Below are 23,770 nucleotides of genomic sequence, written 5' to 3'. Positions count from 1 at the left end.
AAAATTAAAAATAAAGTTTGCACAAATTGCCGTGCATGGGTAGACAATGTTGTTCCTCGAAGACATGGGTTATTAAGGGAAAGTTGGAGAAGAAGGTGTGGGATACTTCTGTGCTGCTGTTCTTGGGAGGTGGAGCCGACTGTACAATGGGCTTTGTTGTGATATTTCCATTCATGCTTATTATGTCCATTGATCATATTTATTCTCAATTATCCCATCTTGGTCCCCCTTATCCTTGAGCTCTTTCCTCTCCCAAAACAGTATCCCTTTCAGATTTTTTTTTTCTCTCTACCTGTGCTGGCCAGTTTTTGTCAACTTGACACAAACTAAAGACACCTAGGAGGAGGGAGCCTCAACTGAGAGATTTCCTTTAACAGATGGGCCTGTGGCCATGTCTATGGGTCATTTTCTTGGTTGTTGAGTGATGTGGGAGGGCTCAACCCGCTGTGGATGGTGCTACCCCTGGGCAGGTGGTCCTGGGTTGTATAAGAAAGCAGGCTGAGCACAGGCCAGAGGAGCAGCCAGTGAGTAGCTTCCACCACCGTCTCTGCTTCAGCTTCTGCCTCCAACTTCCTGCTTGAGTTCCTCCTGCCTTGACTTCCCTTGATGAAGGACCATATGGAGGCTGAAATAAAAACTTTCCTCCCCGTGTTGGTTTGGTCACAGTATTTATCACAGCAAAGAAACTAAACTAGAACAATTCTACATGTAAGTGAAAACATGAAATTTTCTTTCTGAGCTTGGCTAATTTCCCTTAACATGATATGCTTGGTCCCATCAACTTTTCCTGAAAATTGCATCATTTCATACTTCTTTATTTAAAATACTTAAAATTTGACCTTTAATAACAGAAATGTATCTACCTGTATTGTAGATAACCAAACATCTGAAATAAGTCATTATTTCCAGCATATATTAAAGCATATTTTGAAGTAATGAGTTTCAATCTGACATTTTCATACATGCATATAATGTGCTTTGATTTTGCTTTGGAGGGAGGGCATTTAGTAGGAAATTAGATTAGGTAAAATCATCAATTAGATATCATCTATCATTAGTGGGTTTATGAAAAAAAGGAGAGAGACCCCAGCTGGCAAGCTTTTTCTGTCTTACCATGTGATCTCACCTGCCATGTTACAATGTACAAAGAAGCCTTCAACAAGCACTGTTACCTTGTTTTGGAAGTCCCAGGCAACTCCACAAGTGCAGACTAAAAAACGTTTATTCTTTATACATCACCTAGACTATGGTATTTAGTTATATCAGCGGATAAACTGGCACAAGACTAGGACAGACAGTAAGCATTTGTATCTGTTATTAATAAGTTCTCTTTTCTGCAGTTGCTTTGAAAATCCTTGGAAACAATCCACAGCTCGGTGGTAAAAGCATGCTTCTCATTTTCCTTAGAATATTAACTATTCTGAATACCTTAGCTGGACCTTTAAACTACCAGAGAAGCAGGCTTAGTACAATGTTTCTAGAGGACCATGTCTGCAGAATACTGACCAGTTGTGTAAAAAAGCAAATAGAGTTAGCTGGGTAGCTGCACCATGCTCTGCTGCACCATGCTCTGCCCTTCCATGCTTCCTGTTTCCTACTGCCTTTCCAAGGAGGTTTCACTTAGCAGGAAGCCTTTACTACTGTGATCATTAAACTAAAGAAACAAGACATGGAAAGCAAACGTTTAGATTTTTTAACCATTTCCATACTTAAGTCAACAACTGAACAACAAAAAATACTTTGGTGAACAGATTAAGCATTAACCAAGTTGAGTGTGAAAGGTATTACTATGTAAAGAACCCATTTATGTGCACTCTTTATCCCAATGGGTACTCGTGGGGGTAGAAGAGCCAGGTGTGGGGATTGAATTGTACCATGAATAGTGCCTTTTGTAGACCAGGGTAGAAGTTAGGGACAACTGACTCTCCATTTCAAATCCACTTTGCATTTATTTTGACAGTATTGCTGCACAGTCCTGAAATGCAAAGCAATTTGGAAGCAGACTTGACAGACAAAGGTAACTTATGACTTTATTTTGAACCTTTAGTAATACAGAGCCTCTGAGAACAAGAGCTTCCCAGGTGGTCTTTCTGTGACAGATGAGTTGCTCTGTAGGCAACTTCGAGGCAGCTGGAGGCCTTGGCCACTTGGCCAAAGAACTAAACATTGCTAATGGAAAATGTGAACTTCAGCATAATGGTATGTGACTGCCAGGATCCGCAGTCATCCAGCTTGAAGAAGGGAGGAGTGTGGAGGTGAGTTTTCACAGCCCTGTCTTGCCATACATCCAGGACTAAGGACTTGGCGTCAAAGCAAAACACTAGCACATACCTGCATCCTTCCTAATAACCTAGTTTACCTCGAATGAATTCATTTTAAACTCTCCTCATACTACACTGGGTTGAAAACAAAGAGCTTGATAATCCTGACAACAGATGCACATTCCTTAGAAGAAATTACTTTTTACTTGTGCATTTTTCTTCACAATAACGCTATTTGCTATTAGCAGAGAACTATACATGCCTTGAGGTTCCAGTGTATGATTTAGGGTGGGGAAAGCTGACAACTGAAGCATGAAAGACCACATTTTTGTAATTATCTCCCCTTTTCCTCCCTCTTGAGTTCCCCAGTGAAGGGGCAGAGCTGAAATGTGGGCTGGGTATCCAGAGAGGGCACTTGCCAGTTGAATGGTGCAAATCTGCAGATTTTAAAAGGTATGAGAGCACATAAGCATAGCATTCTAGTCTCTCTTCTCACTTCTCAAAAATGTAGCTGCTCACTGTTGATTCTAATGCTACTTAAGTCTTTAAAAATATTTTTCAGGCTATAAATAGTTTTACTTCAATTAGCTTTGGAGCCAAATAACATTGTGTTTATGTTCTCGAAAGGTAATGGGGAAATAATGGCAAAATGGTGTAGCCTCCTGTGTCATCTTATAGGAAGAGTTCAGCAGTGCAAAGAGGGGTCTCTCTCTCTCTCTCTCTCTCTCTCTCTCTCTCTTATTTCAATGTTCTCTCTCTTTCATTTCAATACAATACATGCAAAAACAGATGGGATTTTAATAACACAAAATGTATTCAATCTTTGCTAAGCTTGAATAGAATTGGTTAAGTATTAAAGAATTTATCAAGAAGTGAAAATAGCATAATCATGTTGTGTCTTAATGAAAATTTCCAAAAAATTAATAAACACCAAATGTAGACAGAGTAAGCCACTAGCATAAGCACATAGGCATACATCACTGTGAATATCCAGGAGTGTGTGTGTGTGTGTGTGTGCACGTTTTACTCTTACTCGTTAGTACCTCAAATATGCAAGGGACTTACATCAAACAATGGCTACATTTCAAATGCCAGTCTTATCCTGGGGTTACTAAAGCACGGGATGAAAGTACAACAGCCATGCAGCCTTGTTCTCTAAGAGACAGTGAGTTTTTTCCATGGTACTTTTGGGGCAGGAATGAGTTTAACATGGTCTGAACTGGTCTCAGGATCTTAGTAGGTCTTACTGGATAGTGAGTCCTAATGGAAAGCTAAAGGGTAGAAGATGCTTTCAGAACTGTCAGAACAAAGGAATCAAAAAAAAAAAGCCAGAAGTTAATCTTTGAAATGAAGGTAAGGAATAACATGTGGAATATTGGTATTAATTATAAATGGAGGCCCTGCCAAGGGTCAGGAACCAGTGAAACTAGGTGTAGACAAAACCTAGTATAGCAAACAAAAGGCATGTTTTAATTATTGTGTATTTCTATAACAAATGCCTGAGACTGGATCATTTACATATTCATTTTTGTGGTGAATGGTGTGTGTGTGTGTGTGTGTGTGTGTCTGTGTATGTGTCTGTGTGTGTGTGTGTGCATGTACTTCAAGGCGCATGTGTGGAGATCAGAGGACGTTTAAGAGGCAGATTTCTCCTTCTACCTTGTTTGGAGGGGGTCTCTCTTACTGTTTCTGCAGCACTGTGCACTGCAAGCTAGCTGGCCTGTGAGCTGGCAGTTCTGTCTCTGTCTGTCATCTTGCTGTAGGGGTGCCAGGATTACAAATGTGTGTATTATATGTGGCATTTTATTTGGCTTCCCAAATGAACTCAGGTCATTAGGTTTGCTCCCTAAGTACTTTAATCCCCTGAGTCATTTCAGTGGTCAAACTGCACAATTTGTAAACAAACAAACAAACACAAAGCAGAAATTCATTTCTCAAAGTTTCTGGGGCTGAGAGATCCAAGTTTAAGATGCTGACACCTGGTATCAGGTGAGAGTCTAGGTCTCCTGCATCCTCACATGCAGGACACGGGAAGGGTAAAAAGGTGTTGAACTGATTAGTAAGCCTCTTTTTGTAAGGACATTAACCCAGTTCACAGGAGCAGAGCCATCATGAGTTTGGGAGGGGATACACAATGCAGCCTTAGCAGTGATGCCAGAGAGTTGAGGATGATGATGGTAAATGAGGCAGAGGACAGTTGAAGGAAACAGCAAGAGAACAGCTGCGACCCTGCATGGGCTACAGATGTCTCCACCTCGGGCTGGAACTACAAATTTATTGGGCAAAGAAACTGCACATCTCTGTTTGCTCTGATGTGCTTGCTTAGGGATGGACCTTAGCTGAGGGGGAGACTGAAGTAGGAGACAAATCATCACCCAAGCTTTGACCACTTACAGACTTTTATTTCATTTTGGCTGGGGCCAAAGCCAAGGGCCTCGTTGCAAGCTGGGACAAGTTGCAAGTCACTGGACTATATGTCTTTAGCCCTTCTGTAATTTTGAGAAATTACCCAGATTAAGTGCAACATCTTAAATTTTTCTACTCGTTCTTTATATAATACTCAATATACTGACACATTCTAGTAAACAAACTCAAATTGAATGCTAAGACCATTTAAAAGCATTGTAGATCATTCTGGAAGGTGTCCTGGAGGGAGAGTAAACGTTGTACTGCATCTTTGTACTGTATCATCTTTGGAAAGCAAAATTCCCCATCGGTTTTCCTTCATATCTTGTTTCCTCCAGCTGCAGAGGGTTCCACCCCCCTCTGTTCCCTCTTCATCTACCCACCCTCTGTTCACTCTCCTAGTCCTTCCCACCCTGTTTCTTCTGCCTCTCATCTTGGCTTCTACTCCTGACCATCTCTTCTGTAGCACAATTTGGCCCTTCTAGTTCTCTCTGCCTGTTACCTCTCTAGCAAAATGAGCTTCAAGTATCTAAATACAACAAAGTGTGTCTTCTCACTGGAGGGCAAGAGAATGATTTTAAGTACACATGTTCTTGAAGTCACAAATAAACCCATCCTAAGTTGGCACTGCCATAAATAGCCTATGTAAGGCACTAGCTTAGCTGAGTGTCACAGTATAGGGGGCCAGTTGTGTATCTTCATGATCAGGCTGACTGGGAGCCATGACTTGCTGCTGCTGCCTGGTGTCACAAGCCAGTGTGGTACTGCACATGGCCAGTCCCTTAAAAGATGTAAACTCAATGCACAACTTATGCAGAGTGAATATCCTGCTCACATCTTAAAGTCAAAAGACTGCAAACCAAACTGTTATGTTAGAGACTGTGTGCACTTAATATTAATTTTTCCCTGTCACATAAGGAATTCAAATCATTTTTTCCTGAGTTCTTTGCTCAGCATGATACAAATTTGGTTCAAGCTTTCTCAGTTTAGATGCTAGGGTAGAGTAGAAAGAAAGCCGGGCCCAGTTGGGGCTCTGTGACTGAGAGTCCCAGCTCAGCCACTACACTGATTGATGGATGCTTTGTGCAGGACAACAGGCACTTTCATCACAGAGAGCACTCATGTGATACATTAGAGATTTCAGAGTGCATTTCACATTTATCATCTTTATACCATTTCAGTCTGTGAGGTATTGGGGTGCCCATCTGGCAGTGATGTTCAAAGGGGTTAAGTAATTTGTTTGAGGTCATATGCTTGGAAAGTGGCCAAGGCCACATCAAAATGTATGTAGAAGTGATGAAATTTTAGCACAGGGAATTTGATGATACACATTTTCTCCAAATGCTATTTCTTTATCAACTGAAAAAGACAGTCAAATAAATCAAATGTCCACGAGGCCCAATGCCTCAGGAAAACTAGATATTGCTATTGTGCCTTAACTTTCTGAAAATCCATTTCTACCTATAAACTATATTAGTATGAAGGTCAGGTCAACATTTCTTTAAATTCAAGTTTCTCATCCTTCATATAAGCTGACTCTATATAGATGAAACTAGATGTCAGAAAGTCAGTATGTTGGTCCACAGTTTTCATAAAAGTCACTTAGGGGAGCTTGTTAGAATGTGAGTGACCAGGCTCCTATCCCAGATAGTCAGATGGCCTGGACCTAAGAGTGTCCAGGGGAGTCTGAGGCAAATGGTCGAAAGCCCACATATTGAAAAGGCAGCTCTTGCTCACATCCTTGTATTTCCAGAGCACATAAATGTTCTTGAAATAGTCAAAGAGGACATTTCTTTCATGAAGTGCCGTAAGGCTGAGTAGAGAGAGAGGTGAGGTGTATATCATAGCCCCTCTGATGCTCCTCTGACAAGATGCTAGAAATAAGGCATTCCATTCAAAGACTTTCTCTCCTCAGAAGGCCATTTTCCTTTAGAAAAAACTAAGTCTTCGTGTCTTGTGATATAGTTTATGTAGAGGAACAAAATAATTCAGGGTTCAGGGAATTCTTTGGGCAGATCTCAGGAAGAAGGGACCCAATAAGAAAACAACAAAAGGAGGAGCAGATAAAGAAGAAAGACAGAATACCAAGGGCAAGGTTTGCAGCTGGGCTTAGCCAGGGCTCACAATCATCTGGAGGAAATTTAGAACAATGAATCTTTGGTTCCACCCCTAAAGATCCGGATGTAATTGGTCTAGGTGCAACCTAAGCATCAGGAGTATTTAAAAACCTTCCAGATGATTCTAATGTGCAGCCAAGGGTGAAAATTACTGCTCTATAGCTTTGTCCCTGATGGCTCCACTTAGCAAGAGAGACGTAAGGTTTGCATGGGAGTGAAAACTGCAGACCGAGTGTTCACTGAGCCCAAATGAGACCACTGACCTTATTTGTTTTGATGTGTATCCTTGTTCCCTTGAGTGTACAGAAGATGTGGATCTGATCAAAATGTGGGTTTTTTAAAGAATTATTTTTTTTAATCATTATTTTTTTAATTTTTAATAACTACATGATTAGAAGAAGCATTTCACTACAGATTTAACATATTCAGTAACACACTCCAGAGCAAGAGTACATCTCTTTCACAAGTGGGTGCAAGTTTCTAGGTTCACAGTTGAGTTAATACGGTTATATAATATTGAACTTAGTATAAACCCTGTAAGACTTAAAATTCAATGAGTTTTTTAACCTTTAGAAAAGATCTCCATTTCATTTTAGAATATATTGTTCCTTGCAGAAAGACTCATTGTTTTTGCTACTAACACTGAGATGTTGGTGCATGAATCTCTAATCTGTATGTATCTGATTAAATGCGGGGTTTTAAAAAGAACATTTGCCTCACACTTGCATTTCTGATGGTGAAGATACAAATTCAATAGATTCATATAATAGTGAATTGACCTCTGGCCCTCTGGAGTATAACGTACATGTAGAAAAGTCTATGCTTTATTGAAACATGAACTTTCAAGGGTCTCCTACTCAATAACTGAAGTCTTAACAGTATGTGGACCATTTGATTGCAGCAGAGCAGGCTGTTCTCTTTTGTCTTGTGCTGAGAGAATTGAGTTTGTGGATTTTCATGATTTCCACACACGTAAAATCGCAGCCGTAATGTTGCATTTCCATTAAATTAGTGGATGACGGCTGTGTGTTCTGGCACAACTTCCAGTGCTGGTCACCACATTGCTGAAGTCTTGCTGTTTGACACTGACCTATAAAATGTGTTATAATGATCTAAAATAAGGGAAAGGAATGAAAAATAAAACCAGCCACAAAGGCAGTTTGAAATGAGGTAAGATTCAGAATGGTTTTGGCACGTGAGCCTAAATCAAATCCAGCACTCACTCTCCTCCATTTTCATAAGAGACTTGCAAATAAAAGTGTTAATACTGATATGAAGAAAGACTAGAGATGATGAACCAATAGCAAAACTAGTCTCACAAACAAACAAGAGTCCACTTGTTTGCAGCTTACTTTGTACCTGATGTCAGCAGCCACAGGATTCTCCAGGCTGTTTCACCAATGTGGTCTCATTATATAAAGATGCCTAGGATAGTAGTCAGTACCCAGTGCAATAAAACACCTAATTTGCACATGCTTGGCAACCATTTGATAGCCAAAAACAATATCATCAACATTTCATCAACATTTTCTCAAGAAGCAAGCTTACATAGTCCAAATTCATCAATAAAATGTGCTAACCACCACCTCCTACCAAACCAGACCCTAGGCCACCTGCTGAGAAGATGCCTATTTCAAGTTAAAAAATCTCCCAGACTTCCTATCCCACAAACTTTTACTTTTGTATTTTAAAAAATATTTTATGATTTTTATTTTATGTGTATGCATATATTGCCTGTGTGTAGGTAAGTACACCTCTGTCATGCAATGCCCATGGAGGACAGAGAAACTGTCAGATCCCCTGGAACTGGAGGGAAGGACAGCTGTTAGCTGCCATGTGGGTGCTAGGATTCGAACTCAGGTCTTTTGCAAGAACAGTCAGTGTTCTTAACTGCTGAGCCATCTCTCCAGCCCCATACTTTTGGATTTTTAAAGTGAGAAGCTGCCTAAAGTAGTGGTTAAGACTTTGGAATCAGGTAAAACTGGGTTTGATTCCAAGTTGTTTTGTGCTAGTTGTGTAGCTAAATAAACTGCTTATCTGTTCCAATAATCCATTTAACTTATAAGGGTGGGGGTGATAATATCTACTACTGCACTGTGTTGTTTTTATAGAAACCAAGTGAGATAATTAGCAGGAAGTCCCTGTTCATGCACATAGTATACAATAACATCTCCAGGCTGCTCTTCAGCAATGGTCAGGGTGTCATAGAGTTAGCTTAGATTTGGCATCTAGTTGGATGTAGGGACCAGGACAAAATAAGTTTTTATATTTTTGCTTAGTAGCCATTTTCTTCCTCTTTATACCATTTTCTTTCCTTTTTGCCATTGTTTTCATTGCCAGGATTCTCTTTTTTATGATTTTTAATGGAAATATGAATATTAATGTTTTGACATTGTGGACTTTTCTGTATTTTACTAGTTATTTAATTTTTTGTTAGTAAATCACTACAAAGAGAGGCACTAAATAATGAGAGGGAGGGATAGAAATAATGAGAGGGAAGAGGAAGAGGAGGAGGAGGAAGAGGAGGAAGAAGAAGAGGAGGAGGAGGAGGAGGAGGAGGGGGAGTGAGTAAATTTTAGAAACCTAAATGTTGAGATTATTGCAATTTATCAGCCCCTGAGAGCAGATTGGAAGCTCATGCTGAGTGGTAGGACAGCTGCCTATAATTTTTTTCCACCGTCTTGCTTTAATATGTAGTCAACAGATATTTATGGAAGTAAATGAATGAATTAGATCCATACTTCTCAGTCCTTATAATAGTTTTTAAAATATTTTATTTATTGTTTTTATTTTATGCTTATGAGTGTTATGCCTGCATGTAGGTAAGTGCACCCGTGTCATGCAACGCCCACGGAGGACAGAAGAGGCTGCCGGATCCCCTGGAACTGGAGTTACGGATAGTTGTTAACTGCTATGTGGGTGCTGGGATTCAATCCCGGGTCTTCTGCAAGAACAGCCAGTGCTCTTAACCACTGAGCCATCTCTCCAGCCTAGTCCTAACAACATTTGAGTGATTTAATCCAATTCTTTGGGAAGTCATTAATCCTTATACTGAAAATGCTGGCTTCAGGAGTGACTGGAATATTCAATACTTCATTAAGTAGTCACCTTTGCCAGTGCGTAGGCTAAAAGCTCCATTATGAGTATGGTAGACAGGTACAAGCACATTTTTGGCAGATTTGCAGCCCTTTCTATTTGGGAACTCTTCTACTCTAAGGGCCTTCATTGGAAACCAGAGTGATCACTATATATTCCTAGGATATGGACTGAGTGTTACACAAGGAGCAGAGACAGTGCACAACACCCCCTCAACCCCCTGAATCAGAAAGAAGCATGGGCTTTCTACCTCTAGTCCCCAGAGAGACTTCAAGGTCAACAGGCGTCAGTTATTAGCACTACGATCCCATGAGAGTTCTGCCGAAATCCTCACCTAGTTTCCTTAGGCCTCTGCCTAGTTCCTAAACCTGGTTCTCCAGACTTTTGATTGACAAGTAATCTACAGTAAATTCCTTTTCTGCTTATGTTTAATTTGTATTATTTTCAACCAAGAACACTAACAACCACAGGGAGGGTGAATAAAACATCTTCAAGGATTGATGAGAGTGTGCAAATCCTTTTAAATAAATCAGTCTTTATATTTTCATTTATTAACACTAGTCAGAGTTCCCTGACCAGGGGCTTCCCCAGTTAGAGCTGGATGAACAACAGTCATCTAATATGATGGTTTTTGTCCACTTTTAAATTTCACAACCCATCCACTACCTAGCACACAATAGAAGCTAAATAAGTATTTTTTGTTGAATGAATAAAAGTAATGCAATCATTAAAATTAAGAATGGTAGAAATGAGCTTTATACCAGCCAGGGTGTGCAAAAGAGTGTGGGCCTGGAAGGGAGATGAGAAGAAAATCTCCAGGCTAGAGCAGCTGCAGTGAAATAAAAGCTTGTGGTTTATGTCCCCCTGTAACTTACAATGTAGCAGAGAAGAGGAGACTGACATCCAAGAAACAATTTGAGAACAATAAAAGCCAGAATTATATATAAATAAGGGGTAACTGGGAGAAAGTGGTAGAAGAATGTATGTATTGTGTATATTTGACATTCTTCTTTTGGTGTTTGTCTGTCAAATTATACTGTTTGCCAAGAATAAAGATGTGGACAGAAATAGTCCAGGATAGAATATCCACATTTTCATTTCATTGGATTTAAATGATATCAGCTGCTGAAGCATTCACTGTCTGGGATCTGTGTATTGAGAGTCATAATACCAGGTCTATCTGAGGCCAAATTGAGATTCAGTTCAGAAAGTGATACTGTGTTTTCAAATTATAGAAGATGAGAAACTAGGAGATCACTGATACCATTCCACATCTTTAAATGTCAGCTAGGCACTCTCAAATTAGAATACCATTGAGAGGATTACATATAGTGTGGAAGGAAAATCAGAAATGATACATATTGACTCCATGAAGAGCTAAATGGCAGGAGCAGCAACCAGAAAGGATCCACTCATGCAGTGATGGCCACCTAGGAACAACTGCTACATTGAAGAAAGGGAATCAGTCTCCCGAGAAAACCCTGCTGCGGGGGCCTGGAAAGAAACACCTTGACCTCACTACCCTCAGTAATTCATTGCAGGGATAGTCTGAACCAAAGCCAGAGGGCAAGAGAAGCTCTTTAGCTTGCTCAGGGCCGGAGTCCAGAGCGTAAGAGGGTAGTAACACACAAAAACTGAACGAAAAACATTTTTTTTCTGGTCTTTTTGAGACAGGGTCTCCATGTGGCCCCAGCTGTCCTGGAACTCACTATGTAGACCAGGCTGGCCTTGAACTCACAGAGTGCTGGGATTAAAGGTGTGCGCCACCACGCCCAGCGAAAAACATTTTTAAAAGAGGGTAATAACTTAATTTAGAGGGAAAAGTTAGCATTACCAAGCATAATATCAAAAACCATTTAAAGAGTACTATACCCCTCCCTTAATTCGGAAGTTTTATGGAGAATGCTGTAAGTATCTGTGTGACAAGGGCAGTCTTAAGAAAATCAGGTTCTAGATCTGCATACTGCATCCTTTTTTCTTAATGGTGATCATCCCCTAAAAAAGTGCTGACTTACATGCTTTGTGAGGCTATTTGTGTTGGTTAGCATGCCCTTTGAAACAAATGATATGAAAATAAAAAGAAAAAAATTAATTATTCTTGCTCACAATTTTAGAGTTTTCAATCCATGATCAAATGCCCTTGTTGCTTTTGGACCTGTGATGAGGCATCACATCATAGTGGGAGCAGTTGTGGTGCAAAGCCCGCACTTCACAGCCAGAAAGTGAGAAACAGAGAAGAGACCAGGGTTCCAAGGTCTGCCTCAAGGGCATGCTCTTCCTGACTAGAAGTCCTCTCACACTTCCCCTTTTATAAATGCCTTTATTTACCATTTTGAAAAAGACATATCAAATTGAGAAGGCATATTTTTTGCTCCTATAGTTTTATTATCCTGAAATATGGAAATTCTTCAAATGATGAAGATCTAACTTGAAACACTGGTTCCTATGAGCAGTCTTTCAGCAAAATTTATCATATATTTTATTGATTGTGACTGTGTACTAACAGATTTACAACAATTACTAAAATCAGGAAAAAAATTACCATAGAAACAGTGATATCCTGTATATTATAACTACTTAAGTCTGGTAATTTTTCAGTGGCAAAAATGTACCCCAGACCAATTAAATTAGAATCTCTAAGAGCAGGATTTATATATCAGCAATTTTAAATTCTCCCTCCCCTATAGTTCAAATATGCAGCCAGAATTTAGAAAACTTGAATCAGAGACAAAAAACTAAAGACCACTGATTATAGAAGTTAAAATTTTAAATTTTGGAGAACATGACCTTTTTATTTAGGAAAAATTTATAAGCTATGTACTATTAAGTCTAAAATTATATCATACTAGGGTGCTATAGAAGAGTTAAAAATATGAGGGGGGCAGTTAATCAAAGAAAGGAAGCAATGTAAAAATCTCCAACATTTCAAAACGTCTTTAAAAATGGGTGATGTTATTTATTCGTTCGCTTCCATGTTTTCAACAGAAAACAGCTTTCTTCAAATCACACTCCTGAAGAGACAACTAGAATTGCTGGAGAAAACATAAATAAAAATTGGAGATTATCAGAGATCTACTAAGCCAACCAAGACTCAACAGGCCAAGACCCCAGAGACAAAAAAACCGAGCCGAGATTCTCTGGAACAAAGCTGACATTCTCTTTCTCCAGGAAGCAGTCATGAATTCCAGTCATCCACATGAGCCGAGTTTGAGTGCAGCAACATGGAAGAGAACCATAGGAGTCAGCAGGGCTTGGACTTGGGAGACAGAAGTTGCAGTTAGGGGTACCAAGGCATCAGAGACTTCAGGGACCAAGGTCTTGGAGCTGGGAAATATAAATAAATAAGACCAGCATTTAGTGTTTTCTCCCCTGAGGAACTTCTCAAATATCAATATGTTCAGACAAGAGCTGTAAAACCAAGTAACTTTCTTTAAGCAGAGTACATTTCTAAAAGTCCAACCTTCAAGAAGAAGAACCTAGTAAATATTCCAGATTCTGCAAGACTGCTGGAAATACACTCCAGAAAGTAATCAGCCAAACTTCCCAAAACTGAAACTCAGACTAGTGTCTACCAATGGTAACTGAAATGAAGTGACTTGTCTTACCCTAGTTGCCTGGCAAAGAATGAAAAGACTCTGATCATGGAGACTGTACCACCATCTAGAACCTCAGCAGTTCCTCAGACACAAAGTCTGCCATTTTTTCGAGAATATGGGACAAAAGAAACACTTACACTCTGATAGAAGGAGTTTAAGAAAGTCCAACCACTATGGAATTCATTATGAAACTTCTTGAAAAACAATAGAACTACCATATGACTTTGGTATATACCTGAAAGGCTCATAAGTCAACACACCACAGAAACACTTCTATATCTACATTTATTACAATGCTGTTCATATAGAATCAGCCTAGATGCCCACCAACAGATGAATAGAAAAAGAAACAAGGCCTCTGTACACAGTGAGGTTTTATTTATCCATAAAGGAGAATAAAATCATGTAATCTGCAGGAAAATGGCTGCAATTGGAGATCATCACATTAAGAAAAGTAGGTCAGTCTTAGAAAAACAAATCATGTGTTTTCTATCATTTTTGGACTCTAGATTTTATATAAACACAAAAAATCATTAGTGTGGGTATGAAAGTGAAGTGAAACTTTCTGGGAGAACAAAGGGGCTAGAAGGAGTGAGGGGTAAAGGAGAGGATATAGCAGAGTGAATAGGATTAAAGTAAATGCATCACATACTTGCATGAAAATATCTCAGTGAAACTCATTACTATGCTCACTGACCATTCGATAATAAAAAATTGCTAAGCATGCTGATAAAATGACAGAACCCAGAAGTATAGCAATCAGTAATTGTCCAGGGTTAGGGAGGACAGATATATAACTGATGTAGAGAGGGTTTTTAGGATGGGGAAACGATTCTGCATGATATAATAACGGTAAATTAATGACATTATAGATTTGTCAAACCCACAGAATGAGCAACATCAAAACTGAACTCTAAGGAAAACTATTGACTTTAGATGAAAATGATGTGTCAATGTAAAAAATGTGCAGAATATTAATAATGGAGAGATTGTACATGTGTAGGTCAGAGGAAATATGTGAGTTCTCTGTTTTAATCTTTGTGGCCCTAAAGCTTCTCTGAAAAAATAAAGATGACAAAAATTGGCAAGCATACCAAGAAATGAGACCAAGAAGAAAAAAGAAAGGACCTACTTATTGCAATATTAGAAAAAGCTTTAAAATGTACGGGACTGACATGTTAGGAAAACAGATGTTAATTTAGAGGATTTCATAGATAACTTCAAATAATATTCTCAGACATCCAAATGAGATTATAGAAATAAAAAGCAAATAATTTAAGAAACCAAATAAATGAGTTTGACAGAATATTAGTCATGCAAATGACTAACAAACTGAAAGATACAGTAAGTGATGCTTGAAAGAGAGGGCGAGTGAGATATATCTAGGGCATAATGAAATACTCTATAGATGTGAATAGGGCCTCCTAAAGTGAAGAGAAAAGAAATACATGAACACCCGATAACTAAATATTTCCAAAACAAATGATACATACCAATTTCTAGAGTGAAAAGTGCTACACACCTTAAGAAGGATTAATGCAAAGAAGATGACATCCAGGCATACTATAGAAAGAGTTATTGAAAACCAAAGAAGAGGAATACCGATTTCAAAACAACTGGATGGGAAAAAGACAAGATGTTCCAAAGAGCTGTAATAATGCAGACTACCAGATTCCTCTACAGAAGACAGCAGAACAGCCTTCTGAGAGTACAAGAAGCATTGGTGAGCTCAGATTCTATAGCTGGTTAAAATATAGCGTCAAACAGAATGCGAAGCAAAGCAAAGAGTCTCTCAGCCATGCAAAAACAGAGTTCATCACCAGTAGATGTGGGCTGGAAAGAAGCAAATGGTAGTTTTCAAAACAAAAGAAAACACAGCACTTACCACTCCAGAGGAGCAACTGGCAAATACAAAGAAAAGTGACTCTCAAGGACAACCATAGTAATGAATGGCAATGTCAAAAGCATCCATAACATTAAATTTATGAAAAAGTAAGACAAAGGGAAGGAAGAAGGTAGTCTAGCGTCTGTCAGAAATAAGTATTATTCTATTTATTCATTATTTGATTATTAATTATTTTGGGTGCAAGTGTGTGGTACTCACTTGTGCATGCATGCCATGGTGTGTGTGTGTGTGTGTGTGTGTGTGTGCGTGTGTGCGTGTGTGTGTGTTTTTGAGAGAGAGAGAGAGAGAGAGAGAGAGAGAGAGAGAGAGAACATTTTGCTGGAGTCAGTTATTCCTTTCACCATGTGGGGCCTAAGGCTCTAATTCAGGTCATCTGGCTTAGCAGCAAGTGCCTATGTGATGAGCCAACTTGACAGCCCAGGAAATAGATATCTTAAAGCTATAACAAACCAAAGATGGATGCTGCAATCTCTAATCATTATAGTGTAATAAAAGTGTTTAAAATCTAATAAAGTAAAATGGAATGTTAAAATTACTTTTATTAATACAGTTGTTGGCAAGGAACAACATGGAGATATAGATAGAAAATACTAAGTAAAAACTTAAAAGCATAAAAATGACATTAAATATAAATGAATTCAATGCTTAAATAAAAAAGCTTATCAGAATACATCTTTTGGAAAATTGTATGGTGCTTGTAAGAGTCACATCTTAGATTCAAGTCCACAAAGAAAACTAAGAAACAAAGATGGAAAAGATAAGTTGGTAACAAAATCCAAAAGAAAGATGGCATATCATAGTGGCCATATAAGTAGAACAATTCTGTATATGATGCAGCTAACAACATAGGTTCAAAATATAATAAACAATAGTTGAATAAAACAAAAACAAAAAGAAAAGTGGATTTAATACTCATTTCCGACAATTAATAAATCAATTAACAAATTATATGGATGTAAAAAATCTAAATAACATAATTAACACATTTAACACATATATACAACAATATGTACAAATGACAGAATGCACAGTATTTTTAAGGACAAGTGGAATATTTCCACATATTGACTATACTTCTCCCTACAATAAGCTTCAACATGTTTAAAAGGATTAAAATCATTCCAAATACACTCTCTGAAGTTAAACTAGGCCTCAATAATGTAGAGCAGGATTGCAGTGTATCTCAATGGTCGAGCACTTGCTTGGCAGGTGCAAAGCCTTGGGTCTGATTCCAGCACTACACAAAAAATAACAGTCAATGCCTAAATAGTAAGACTTCGTAAATTAAGATCCTATTCTAAATAAACTAAAGAAGTTACAAGGAAATGAGAAAACGCTTTATCTGAGTACTAATGAACACATGGCATTGTTCATTGAGCCAAATAAACATGTACACATCACATAAACAAAGTTGTAGGATGCCCATAACACAGTGCTGAGAGGAATTATTGCTTTATAAACATACATTAGAAAAGAAGAATGAAAAGCAAGTTAACCCCAAGTAAATTCTAAGGAAAAGGTTCAAATGATGATCAACACCAAAATAAATAAATGGTAGAATCAACAAAAGAAAGGCTTTGAGTTAAAATAATAAAATGAACTGACGACAAGAAAAATGTGGGAAGATGCACATTACCAATATCTGGAATTTTAAAAAGGGATTACTAGCAACATTTGGCATTAAAAAGACTTCCAGTCCTAGCTCCCACCAGTAAGAACTTGGAAATCATTACTTCCACCCTTGAAACAAGAAATAAGCTGAAAAAACTCCTTTTAGATCTTTCTGAAAACTGAGGGCACAAAGCAAACTTCCTCTATGAAATATTGAGACAGGTAATACAGAAACTCACCAATCAGACCCAAAGAAACCAAGATGGAAAAGATAAATTGGTAACAAAATCCAATTGTTTCTTTGGGTCTCTATGTTTATGTTAACACAGAGAAACTTACCTTAAGCAAAATCAGATGGAGCCAAAACTTGTAGGACTTCACTGGAAATAGTAGGCTGTTGAAACTACCTGGATGAGACCGGCTTGGGAAGGTCAAACTTTCTGTTCTGCCTCCAGGCGCTACACCAGGTTCTCATGGTGAAGACCTGAGAAAAACTTCATATTTCAGACAAAAAGAGAAAAAAAAATCATTGCTTTAAAATGTATTATTAAACAGATGATTGCCTGTTTAAGATGCTAGCAATGTACTTTAATTATTGTAGTACAGGCAACCACGCTTTAACTGAAAGGAGAGATTGGAATTATTCTGTTACAGAGAATCTATTTGTACTATCTGTAAAACAGTGCAGCAGGGTTGGACAGTGGACTTGGACTAAATGTAAACTTGTAGTGTAAACTGTAGTTCAGTCCATACCAATTTTTAAATTATCATAACTGCTACAACTAGGAAAAGAGAGGAATTGGAACAACTTAAAAGAAAGAGAAATGTAACAAATAGAAAATGACTACAATATAGCAGATACTAAGTGTATTAATAATAACTTTGAGCTTTAGGGGGCTTTAACTCAGTTGATCCAGAAATTCCCTAGTATATATATATATAGCTCCAGGCTTGATTCCCAGCACTGTGTAAACTGGGTGTCATGGCACACACCTATGATACTGGGCCCTTGGAAAATGGAGGCATGAAGCTCATAAGATCAAGGTCATTCTTGGCTACATATCAGGTTCTAGCTTAGCCTGAGATAATAACATGATACCTTGTCTCAAAATAATAATAATAATAGCCTTAAATTTTAGCAGTCTAATACCACTCAAAAGGCAGAGATTGTCAAAATGTATTTTAAAACTGTTATAAACTCAATTCTATGTTATCTATAGGAATCCTACCTCGAATATAAAATGACAGGTTAAAAATGATATGGGGGGCTGGGGAGATAGTTAAGTAGTTAAGAGCACTGGGTGTTCTTGCAGAGGACCCAGGTTCGATTCCTAGCACCCACATGGAAGTTAACAACCATCCTAACTCCAGTTCCAGGGGCTCTAACACCATCTTTTGACCTCTGCAGCCATTGCACACGCAGGTACACTTATGTACATGCAAGCAATACACTCATACACATAAAATTTAAATAAATATATCTAAGATGATACAGGATGTTAATATTAATAATTAGAAAGCTGGAGTAGCTAGAATAATTTCCAACAAAGAAGATTCCATAAGGAAAATTTTCAAAGATAAAGAGTAGTATTAAGTAAGATTAAATAGGACAATTCTCCAAGAAAACATATAAGTTCTTCATATGTGTTCCCCCAACAACAGAGCTTCAAAATGACTTAAGAAAAACTGATGGGACTCTGAGGAGAAACAGACAAATTCACTGTCCTGACTGGTTCAAGACCCTCTTCCAGTGATTGTTGGACTAAGCAGAAAATTGGTCGGGATCTAGTTCAACTCAACAGCACCCTCAAATATACTTGATTGACACAGAATACTTTATCCAAAATCAGCAGACTACACATTCCTCTCACACCCACACAGAAAATTTACCAGGAGAGACCACATTCTGGGCTACAAAACACACCTCAGCAAATAAGAACAAATGGAAACCATATAAAGTACTATCTCAGACCATAAGAGAATTAAATTAAATTATCTGGAAACCTCAAAATTTCTGGAGATTAAATAACATTTTTGAATAATACGTGGGTTAAAGAACTTTAAAAAGAATTTTTGAAATATTTTGGATTAAACAAAAATGAAAAAATAATCAAAATCTGTGGGGTGCAGCAAATGCCATGCTTGTGAAGAGAGGAATTATAGTATTATGTGCATGTATTAGAACAAGATCTAAAATCAGTTCTTTAAACTTCCACCTTAGTTAACTAGCAAAAAAAGGCATAAGGTCCCAGTCTAACCATGTGAAAATATCAGACAAATTCTGCGTCACCCTCCAGCACATCTGACTATTACTAAAAACCATGAGGGTCATTACAAAACTGAAAAAGTCTGTAAAACTGTCACAGCCAAGAGGAATTTGAAGACCTGGAACAACTAGATTAATGTGATAGTCTGGAAAAGATCCTAGAACAGAAAATAATATGTTAGGTAAGGAATTGTAATAACCCATGGGGTGTAGTTAACACCATATCAATATTATTTCATTAGTTATAAAATGTATATGGGTTAGTGATGGTTTAAATGAGGTCTCCCATAGGAGACCTATTTTGAACACTTGCTCCCCAGTTAGTGGCACTATTTATGGATGTTGAGGAGTTGTAGCCTTGCTGGTGGAAGTATGTCACTGGGGGCAGGCTTTGAGAGCTCATAGCCTTGCCCTGCTTCCACTTTGCTCTCTGCTTCTTGCATGTGATGAAGATGTGAGCTCTCAGCTTCAAGCCCCAACTGCTTCCTGCTGCCATGCCTTCCCTGCAGTTATGGACTCTCCCTCTGGATCTGTAATCCCCAACAAACTCTTCCTTCTGTAAGTTGCCTTGATCATGAGTTGTTTTTATCACAGCAACAGAAAAGTAACTAACATAGGAATTTAGCTTCATTGGTAGAGTGCTTGCAGGTACAAATGTGGTACCTTGGGTTTGATCTTAGCAGTGCATAAACATATCAAGGTAGCACACTCCAATAATCCCACTGTGCAGGGTTGCAGTCCTGGGTAGCTTACCCATGCTCCTGTGGATGGGCATACACACTAAGTAGACTCAATGGGTTAAGAAAAAGGAGTACATGAAATTTGGAAGGGAAAACGGAAGTGTATGGAAGGGGTTGGAGCAGAGAGAGTGAGGTGGCTTTGACCAAAACATGTTAATAGCATGTATGAAATTCTCAAACAATAAATTTAAAAAGTACAAAACAAATAAACATACACAAAAGAATGACTACTGTACAATTCCATTATAGAAAGTTTAAAACAGAAAAATCAATCTACTATAAGGTCTTCATTGTAACAGTTACCTTTTGGGCAAAGGAATATCTCCAAAGGAGCAAAATGGAGACTTGAACTGCTTGTAACACAGGTGTGTAATCTCTTTGACAATCGTTTGCAATGTACGTTTGTAATTTGTAGACATTTAAACAATGTTAGAATTTACTGAAAGCTTGCCTTTAAAAGATGATATTTTAATGCCATATGTAGCGTTAAGAGAAATGCTCTACTTTTAAATGCTGCTTACAACACACTAGAAAATAATCCTTTTCAATCACATACAGGTTTAGTAAAACCTTTTTGTTATTAACAAACAATTTATTACAGAATAGTACATCATTTTCTTCAGAAATATGAGAAGTGATGATTGTGAGTTTATAACTTCAACACCCCTTGGTGTGAACTGACATGTAAGAACTGAGTTTGAGAGCCACTACCATGGTGTGTACAACTCATCAGTGACCAACGGAGAGGCTGTGTCACAGAGGGCAAGTATAGACTGCAGAGCTGCATTTGTCTCAGAAAACAAGCCAGCCAAATTAATATTAGAACATACTCACAAAATTGGTGAAATAAGAATGTAAGACCGTGGCTCATAAAATGCTTTTACCTCACATAATAATTGTGTATCACATCGGCTGGGTTCTAGATTTTCAAAGATCTATACACAGAACAATGGTCACGTGCGCAGAAACCTTTGCTAGGATCAGTGAACTCCAGCATGCTAACAACAAAAAGGAAGCAGCACTGGTACTAGGTGGGGCATCGGCCTTGACTCCAACCAGCTCTTGCTTTCTCATCATTGTCCCTGCTTAGGTACGGCATTGTCTTTCCCACTAACTGTGGGTATATTTCAGAGTAGGGTCAATTTCTTGCTCTTATTCTTCTTTTTCTAGAGCTTTCAAAATCTTGCTCTTGGATCATGTCACTCTGTTTGCCTTCCTTTCCTCCTGTGCTTGGTATCCTGAAGAAACTGGCCCCATATGATAAGGCTGTAAGTTACTTTTCCTGTCACTGCTACAAAACACCTAAAAGAAGTAACCTAAGGAGGGAAAGATTGACTCTGGCTCATGATCCGAGAGGATACATGACAGGGGAGGCCTGGAAGAGTTCCTGGTGGTGGGAACTTGTGGCTAGGATTCCTGACATCTTGGTAGACCAGAAAGCTGGACTGGATGTTGGATCAACTATAACCTATAAGTCCTGCCCCCCAGTAACCCACTCCCATCTCCTAAAGGCACCATATATTCTTCCAGAAAAGTATCTCTAGCATGTTGAGAACATTTCACACTCAAACCATAATGATGATATAGTATGGAGCAATACAATAGCTATTTTTTGTATTTTATTATTTTTATTTTATGTATATGAGTCTATTGCCTGCATGAATGTATGTGCACCTGTGTCATGCAATGACTGAGGAGGTCAGAGGAGGGCATCAGATCCCCTGGGACTGGAATTACAGATGGATGTTAGCCACCATGTGGGTGTTGGGAATCAAACGCAAGTCCTCGGCAAAAACAGCCAGTGCTCTTAGCTGCTGAGCCATCTCTCCAGCCCCTTAATAGTCATTTTATTTTATTTTTAATTATTTATTTATTAACCACATACTTGGAAGAAGCAATTCATTACAACAGCATTGACATATCCAATAATGATTTTCTGAGCTAAGATGCATCTTTTTCAAAATTGGCTACAAATTTTTTAGGTTTACAGTTGAATTATTACAGTTAAACAATATTGTACTCAGTATAAACCCTATAAGACATAAAATTAAATGAAGTTTTTAACCTTCACAAAAGATCTCCATTTCATTATTAAAATACACAATTGCATACAGAAAAATTCATTTTTAATGCAATTGACATTAAGATGTTTGCACATGCATTTCTACTCTCCATATACGTGATTATTACTAGTCACAGTTGGATACTTTCTGAGCTCCTTGGCATCTGAGCATGTATATAAAGTCATCAGGTAGATTTCAATGATAATGTTTTTCATATCTACTAATTATTAAGGAGCCAATTTTTATGCTTTGAAGAATTATTTCTTTCTTTTTTATTTATTTATATACCCACTACCCAGGTAGCACCCTCCCATAGCCTCCATCCCCCAACTAGAGCCCTTATACTTTCATATCCCTGCTACTGTCTGCTGTGTTGTCAGCACCCTCAGCCATTCCCCACTACTTGCCCTTCTGGTGAATCTAGTCAGCCTATCTAGAGGAGACATAAAATTGAATGAGTTTTTAACCTTTAAAAAAGATCTCCATTTCATTTTAGAATATATTGTTCCTTGCAGAAAGACTCATTTTTGCTACTAACAGTGATGCTGGCACATGCATCTGTAATCTGTATGTGCCTGATTATTACTAGTCATAATAGGTTGTACTTGGATCCTTAGCACCTGTGTATATAAAAGCCCAAAGCTGAAGTAAAATGTGTCTGCTGTGATTTGGAGCTTAACGTCCCTTAAAGTTCCATGTGCCAAAGAGCCAAAGGCATAGTCACCAGCCTCAGACTTTAGGAAGTGGTGGGGTGATGTGTGTGTGTGTGTGTGTGTGTGTGTGTGTGTGTGTATCTCACAGAACATCCCAAACCATCTTATTCGACTATACACCCACTCCCCCTATGGCACCCTCCCGTAGCCTCCCTCCCCCTACTAGAGCCCTTATACTCTGATATCCCTGCTATTGTCTGCTGTGTTGTCAGCACCCCAAGCCCTTCCTCACTATTTGCCCTTCTGGTGAATCTATTCAGCCTATCTAGAGGTCTTTGTTTTAGGAGGGTCAGCTGTTCCTCATCTAGCAGCAATCAGCTGTCAATATTCCTTTAGATAAGATTGGGATCTGCTGTTCATTTTCCCAGTTCTATGCTGGGTTACTATCTGGGAGTCCCTTTGGCCACCCTGGCCAACAACTCAAAAGAAGGTGTCTCCTATCTGGCATTGTTGCTTGCTATGTAGCTCTTAGCTATGCATATGGACTCTTAAGAAACTATATTGGCCCCTTTAATCTTTGGTTATACTTTCCTTTTGGGTGTTTAAGGCCATACGGTTGGCCCAGATAAACCAATCTATTTTTACTCTTAAGGCTGTTTGAGGGTCTGTTCCTCAGGGGTCATATGGGCTTGGGAGGAGCCCCTGGCTCCTTTCTTTTACCAGTTCCACCTATGTGAAGATAAGTCAAAGGTTCTGCTCGGCCATGGTTGGCTTCACTTGGAAGCATGGAGGAAATGATTCCCCTGTGTTGACCCTCCTCTTTGTAGACTGGACACTGGTTCAAGTCCATCTGGTGGGGTCTCCTCAGCCTCCTTGATTAAGAGGACAGGTGACCCAGCACAATTACAGGACATTTTGAGAGATGCTCGTAGTCCCCTGGACCTAGTCGACCTAGGAGGGCAGGGAGAAAAAACTGTCCTTTATGTCCTTCTGACCAAATTAGTATAGGCCTCAAAGTACGTCTGTTAAACACCCAAGAAGGTTAGTTCCACAAG

Source organism: Nannospalax galili, unplaced genomic scaffold, assembly GCF_000622305.1.
Source record: "Nannospalax galili isolate Female #2095 unplaced genomic scaffold, S.galili_v1.0 scaffold305, whole genome shotgun sequence".
Lineage (NCBI taxonomy): Eukaryota > Metazoa > Chordata > Mammalia > Rodentia > Spalacidae > Nannospalax > Nannospalax galili.
Note: the sequence above shows the minus strand (reverse complement) of the source record.